Raw genomic sequence first — 7,794 nt, 5'->3', positions numbered from 1 at the left:
TGGTGGGTTGGGGCCTTCCGCATTTACAGATTATGTAGGTTGAGGGTTAGTTCACCGGTAGCCTACAAGGATGGATGGTACCAAGGAGTGAGGTTATCTTATAACAACATTAATAAACATAACTGCTAATACAAATCAATGCATAACAACAATCAACTGGGAGCAAGCATGGAGGCAATCTCTATATACTTATCTCAACTTCAGTCCATATGGTGAGACATTCAAGAGTTCAGTGGGTTGAGTCTCTATAGGTATCTTGGCCTTGTTTTGGGGCAGATAGTAGTGCCGTGTGGGCATGAGGGGACTGTGGTTGGGTATAGTTTTTGCTCTGTCTGTTGGAGGCAGTCTTCTCTGGTGTGGGCAGGTCTCTGTTATCTCTAGATGTTGAGGGTCCCGGCTTGTTCTGTGTGATGGTGTCAGGCGGAAGGTCTATCCCCAATTGTTTGCAAAAAGAGTCCGATTCTTCTGGGGATCTGCATGTCAGTCGGGTGTTGTTTCTTAGTACCCAGACCTGCGTGGGGAAACCCCATCTGTATGGAATTTTTTTGTTGCGGAGGAGGGTGGTCAATGGGCTGAACTCCTTTCTTCTCTGTAGTGTTTGTGAGGCCAGATCTTGATAGAATTGGAGAACATTGCCGCGGAATCTGATTGGTTGTAGCTTTCTGGATTGGTTCAGGAGCATCTCCTTTTCTAGGAAATTTTTGAAGCGGATTATGATGTCTCTTGGAGGTGCGGTGTCTGGGGGCTTAGGCCTGAGAGATCTGTGGGCTCGCACCCACTGGATTTCCGTGGTGCAGGCAGACTCCTTTATTTGTTGAAATAGAGACTGTAGATAGACCGGATAGTCGCGTGGTAGGACACTCTCAGGAACACCTCTAATCCTTATATTTTTTCGGCGGCTCCTGTTCTCCAGGTCCTCAAGTTTTTCTTGGAGTAGGGTGATGGTTTCTTGGTGGGAGGTTACTTGATCAGTGAGAGACTGAACATCTTCTTTTATCTCATCCTGATTAGTTTCAAGAGAGTCTACCTGAAGACCGATAGTGTGGATGTCTTGTTTCATACCCGTTAACTCTTCGCGGATACACATGCGGACAATGTCTGCGATGTCTTGCTTAGAGGGTAGACCTTGAAGAATTAAAGAGGTGGGGTTGGTGTCTTCGTCCTGCGATGTAGGCATATTTGAGGCCTGTTGGTCTGTAGAGAGTCTCTTGTCTCTTGCTTCAGATGCCTCAGTTGTCTGCATGTAGGAGGAGATGGTAGCTGTTTTTAATGCAGAAGTTTTTAGGGGTTTGTCATGTTTCAACCTCCTCGATGCCATAATGGTGAACTAAGTAGGGGGGAGGGTATGGGAGATCTTTTGAGGTCAGATCTTGTAGTACTACTTCTGGGAAATGATGATCAGTAGAGATTCAGATTTGCAAGTGTCTCTCATAGGATTTCAGTCATATAAGGGATAATAAAGGTAAGGTGAAAGGCTCTGGAAGTGTGGTTGCTTTAGTCCTTTCTGTGTTGTGGCTTTCAACTTATAGTTCTAATCATGCAGGTGCATATCTTTCTGTTGTGATGGCGGTATTTCAGGTGCACTTTTAAGTGTATAGGGGTTAATGGGTTGATATCCAATCAAAATAGGTCTTTTCCTTTATTGCGTTTAGTTTATTTATAGTTGACCGGCAACTAGTCCTAGATACTTGTTTCCAGCAGCAGGGTCTTGGCGGCTTTGTTATGAGTCAGTTTTGATTAGCTTATAGTGCTTTTCGTGTATTGCCGCTGTTGTTTGTATTTTTTGTAAAGGAGCTGTTATGGCGGCCAGTGCGCTTCCGTGAGGATGCTCCTCCCCTGCAGCTGCTCGGGCGCTATGGCCTATAGCTAGGAGAAGTGTGCCATCAGTGGAAGTCTCCCTAAGTAAGTGGCCAAGGGGTTAGTTATCAGGATGGGGCAGCGGTGATTATGCAAAATGTGTGAAGCGCGCCTTTAGTAGCTTATATATTGCGGCGGTAATGGCGGTGTCAGCGCCTCTAGAGAGATACCTGCGTTGCTGTTGGTGGCCCCGGTGTGGGGGTTGGTCTGCCTTTAGCTATGACTGTCCGGTGCGGTCCGATGCCAGTGAGCCTCCTGCCATACTCCGTTGAGAGGCCGGTGTGCTCCTGTCAATGGCGGAAGGAGATCTGCTCAGTTATGCTGCCCGGTGAGATTCAGCAGCTGAATTACGTTACCAATCTTGCATACTATTTCGAATTTCAATAATGTCCATCAGCTCCAGTTCTTCATTGATCTTTGTGGGCACAACTGGGTTAATTTGGACATGTTTGTAATGGAATAGTTGAAGTTTAATGGATGGCCAACACGGAGCTCCGGATTTACGCTGCACTCATGGCAGCAGCCGGCTCCGCCCCGCGTGTTATTAATCTTTTTAAGGTTCTTAGCGTTTTATTGTGTAAGAAAGACCTCAGACTAATCCCTTTCAAATATAGAGGTAGTTAGGGAGGAAAGGAAAATTAATTGCCAGGAACCCAGGGGATCCCATTATATTATAAAAAAAAACTGTGTTAGCTGTTTGATCCAATTCATGTAATACATTTGCAGGATTAGATGTAACTTCTACGTGATCATAATGAATTCTTTATGGGCAAACGATGTGTCAGTTGCATTATTATTATTTTTATTATCAGTTATTTGTAGAACGCTAACAGATTCTGTAGCGCTGTAAACATAGGCATGATATGCAGGTAACATTTATAGGGATCTAGTGGGTAGAGGGAATTTAATGATGGTGATCTACAAACATCTAGGCGCTTTATTTAAATGAAATTCCCTTTAAATGCATTAATTGAATTCATGAAAATTAAACATTGCAATATACATTATTTATTTTGCTTGCTTTTGTTGTGAAATTTTGCTTGTTGCATGGTCCTTAGCGAGGTGAAAGTCAAACTCAGCAGCCTTTATTACCCAAACAAGCTACATACTACAGAGTGATTTCTTAGAGCATAAAGCAAAGAATTGGGGATCAGAATCTCCAGGAGTTGTACACCTAAATAGCACTCTTATTCCCTAACGTGGAATTGTTAAAGGGACACTGAACCCAAATTTTTTCTTTTGTAATTCAGAAAGAGCATGCAATTTTAAGCAACTTTCTAATTTACTCCTATTTTCAATTTTTCTTCGTTCTCTTGCTATCATTATTTGAAAAAGAAGGCATCTAAGCCTTTTTTTTGGTTTCAGTACTCTGGACAGCACTTTTTTATTGGTGGATGAATTTATCCACCAATCAGCAAGGACAACCCAGGTTGTTCACCCAAAATGGGCCGGCATCTAAACTTACATTCTTGCATTTCAAATAAAGATACCAAGAGAATGAAGAAAATTTGATAATAGGAGTAAATTAGAAAATTGCTTAAAATTTCATGTTCAATCTGAATCACGGAAGAAAAATTTTGGTTACAGTGTCCCTTTAACTGAGTTACAAGATAGCGGATCAGTGAGATAAATTAAAACATAACTTTTATTGGACAATTTTTAAAATAATGGAAAAGACAATACAATTAAAAACCCAGGATTATATCAACTTTAATAGGAATTAGGCAGAGCTTCGAGATGACCGGATTGGAAAGGATTTCTATACTATGAATTGCAAATGTTGATTATTAATCTCATAACATAGGCTTTGCCTATTATATTGACTGCCTAATCCAAGTAGAAATAAGAGTTTGCACTGGCACATGCAAAAATATACCTTATTACAGAAAGTTATTGGACAGTAAGGCTAGCAAAGATGTTAATGGTTATGGTATATTGTGGTATACCATGTACTTGTGCATAATGTTTATAACACTTTCAAATCTACTGAGTGCATTTTGAAGGCATAGTACACTAAGAATAATTTTAATAAGTGCTCCTGTACTGGGGTACTGTTAATATTTGTCGTTAGTGAGCTTCTTAATTTGCATAGACGAGAGCTGATTAGGGATATTGCTGTGATCTATTTGTAGCAAATAAACAATGTTACCAATATATTGATAATGCTGCAAATATAAGTAACAATCACTTAATTTAATGACTCCCTTAATTTACCCGTCTAGTATGATATTAATACTGAATTAAAGAGTGCTTTCCCTGAATGGTGGTCTGATATACTGCAAGTAAATAATTTGCCAAAATTGTATATAAGTGTATCTCATGTGATTATCAGCGTTCTTATACTGTTAAACTATTCCAAATGGATAGCAACAACTCAGAGATGCTAGTTCAGTATAGTCTAGTCGCTGACATTACAGTATCAAACATAAAGTGTAGTATAGCTTCTTACTAAGTATAATATCTTACTGAATGCTGTGACCTTAATTTCGGCTTTTAAATGGATTTGTTAAATATTATCCATAAGTTAGGAATGTAATTATATGAGGCACAATTATAACAACAAGTTTCACCCCCTTGGCATCCTTAAGTTTAACCGCAGCAGTAATGCTTGTATATAAATTTTATGAAGGCATGATACAAAGGCCTAGATTTGGAGTTTGGCGGTAGATGGGCTGTTAACGCTCCGCGGGCTTTTTTCTGGCCGCACCATAAATTTAACTCTGGTATCGAGAGTTTAATCAAATGCTGCGTTAGGCTCCAAAAAAGGAGCGTAGAGCATTTTTACCGCAAATGCAACTCTCGATACCAGAGTTGCTTACGGACGCGGCCGGCCTCAAAAACGTGCTCGTGCACGATTCTCCCATAGGAAACAATGGGGCTGTTTGAGCTGAAAAAAAACCTAACACCTGCAAAAAAGCAGCGTTCAGCTCCTAACGCAGCCCCATTGTTTCCTATGGGGAAACACTTCCTACGTCTGCACCTAACACCCTAACATGTACCCCGAGTCTAAACACCCCTAACCTTACACTTATTAACCCCTAATCTGCCGCCCCCACTATCGCTGACCCCTGCATATTTTTTTTAACCCCTAATCTGCCGCTCCGTAAACCGCCGCAACCTACGTTATCCCTATGTACCCCTAATCTGCTGCCCTAACATCGCCGACCCCTATATTATATTTATTAACCCCTAATCTGCCCCCCTCAACGTCGCCGACACCTGCCTACACTTATTAACTCCTAATCTGCCGAGCGGACCTCACCGCTACTATAATAAATGTATTAACCCCTAAAGCTAAGTCTAACCCTAATACTAACACCCCCCTAAGTTAAATATAATTTACATCTAACGAAATAAATTAACTCTTATTAAATAACTTATTCCTATTTAAAGCTAAATACTTACCTGTAAAATAAATCCTAATATAGCTACAATATAAATTATAATTATATTATAGCTATTTTAGGATTAATATTTATTTTACAGGCAACTTTGTAATTATTTTAACCAGGTACAATAGCTATTAAATAGTTAAGAACTATTTAATAGTTACCTAGTTAAAATAATAACAAATTTACCTGTAAAATAAATCCTAACCTAAGATATAATTAAACCTAACACTACCCTATCAATAAATTAATTAAATAAACTACCTACAATTACCTACAATTAACCTAACACTACACTATCAATAAATTAATTAAACACAATTGCTACAAATAAATACAATTAAATAAACTAGCAAAAGTACAAAAAATAAAAAAGAACTAAGTTACAAAAAATAATAAAATATTTACAAACATAAGAAAAATATTACAACAATTTTAAACTAATTACACCTACTCTAAGCCCCCTAATAAAATAACAAAGCCCCCCAAAATAAAAAATTCCCTACCCTATTCTAAATTAAAAAAGTTACAAGCTCTTTTACCTTACCAGCCCTGAACAGGGCCCTTTGCGGGGCATGCCCCAAGGATTTCAGCTCTTTTGCCTGTAAAAAAAAACATACCATACCCCCCCCCAACATTACAACCCACCACCCACATACCCCTAATCTAACCCAAACCCCCCTTAAATAAACCTAACACTAAGCCCCTGAAGATCTTCCTACCTTGTCTTCACCATACCAGGTTCACCGATCCGTCCTGGCTCCAACATCTTCATCCAACCCAAGCGGGGGTTGGCGATCCATCATCCGGTGCTGAAGAGGCCCAGAAGAGGCTCCAAAGTCTTCCTCCTATCCGGCAAGAAGAGGACATCCGGACCGGCAAACATCTTCTCCAAGCGGCATCTTCAATCTTCTTCCATCCGGTGCGGAGCGGGTCCATCTTGAAGCAGGCGACGCGGATCCATCCTCTTCTTCCGTTGTCTCCCGACGAATGACGGTTCCTTTAAGGGACGTAATCCAAGATGGCGTCCCTCGAATTCCGATTGGCTGATAGGATTCTATCAGCCAATCGGAATTAAGGTAGGAATTTTCTGATTGGCTGATGGAATCAGCCAATCAGAATCAAGTTCAATCCGATTGGCTGATCCAATCAGCCAATCAGATTGAGCTCGCATTCTATTGGCTGATCGGAACAGCCAATAGAATGCGAGCTCAATCTGATTGGCTGATTGGATCAGCCAATCGGATTGAACTTGATTCTGATTGGCTGATTCCATCAGCCAATCAGAAAATTCCTACCTTAATTCCGATTGGCTGATAGAATCCTATCAGCCAATCGGAATTCGAGGGACGCCATCTTGGATGACGTCCCTTAAAGGAACCGTCATTCGTCGGGAGACAACGGAAGAAGAGGATGGATCCGCGTCGCCTGCTTCAAGATGGACCCGCTCCGCACCGGATGGAAGAAGATTGAAGATGCCGCTTGGAGAAGATGTTTGCCGGTCCGGATGTCCTCTTCTTGCCGGATAGGAGGAAGACTTTGGAGCCTCTTCTGGACCTCTTCAGCACCGGATGATGGATCGCCAACCCCCGCTTGGGTTGGATGAAGATGTTGGAGCCAGGACGGATCGGTGAACCTGGTATGGTGAAGACAAGGTAGGAAGATCTTCAGGGGCTTAGTGTTAGGTTTATTTAAGGGGGGTTTGGGTTAGATTAGGGGTATGTGGGTGGTGGGTTGTAATGTTGGGGGGGGGTATGGTATGTTTTTTTTTACAGGCAAAAGAGCTGAAATCCTTGGGGCATGCCCCGCAAAGGGCCCTGTTCAGGGCTGGTAAGGTAAAAGAGCTTGTAACTTTTTTAATTTAGAATAGGGTAGGGAATTTTTTATTTTGGGGGGCTTTGTTATTTTATTAGGGGGCTTAGAGTAGGTGTAATTAGTTTAAAATTGTTGTAATATTTTTCTTATGTTTGTAAATATTTTATTATTTTTTGTAACTTAGTTCTTTTTTATTTTTTGTACTTTAGCTAGTTTATTTAATTGTATTTATTTGTAGCAATTGTGTTTAATTAATTTATTGATAGTGTAGTGTTAGGTTAATTGTAGGTAATTGTAGGTAGTTTATTTAATTAATTTATTGATAGGGTAGTGTTAGGTTTAATTATATCTTAGGTTAGGATTTATTTTACAGGTAAATTTGTTATTATTTTAACTAGGTAACTATTAAATAGTTCTTAACTATTTAATAGCTATTGTACCTGGTTAAAATAATTACAAAGTTGCCTGTAAAATAAATATTAATCCTAAAATAGCTATAATATAATTATAATTTATATTGTAGCTATATTAGGATTTATTTTACAGGTAAGTATTTAGCTTTAAATAGGAATAAGTTATTTAATAAGAGTTAATTTATTTCGTTAGATTTAAATTATATTTAACTTAGGGGGGTGTTAGTGTTAGGGTTAGACTTAGCTTTAGGGGTTAATCAATTTATTAGAATAGCGGTGAGCTCCGGTCGTCAGATTAGGGGTTAATAATTGAAGTTAGG

This window comes from Bombina bombina, chromosome 1 (assembly GCF_027579735.1).
Source record: "Bombina bombina isolate aBomBom1 chromosome 1, aBomBom1.pri, whole genome shotgun sequence".
NCBI lineage: Eukaryota > Metazoa > Chordata > Amphibia > Anura > Bombinatoridae > Bombina > Bombina bombina.
Note: the sequence above shows the minus strand (reverse complement) of the source record.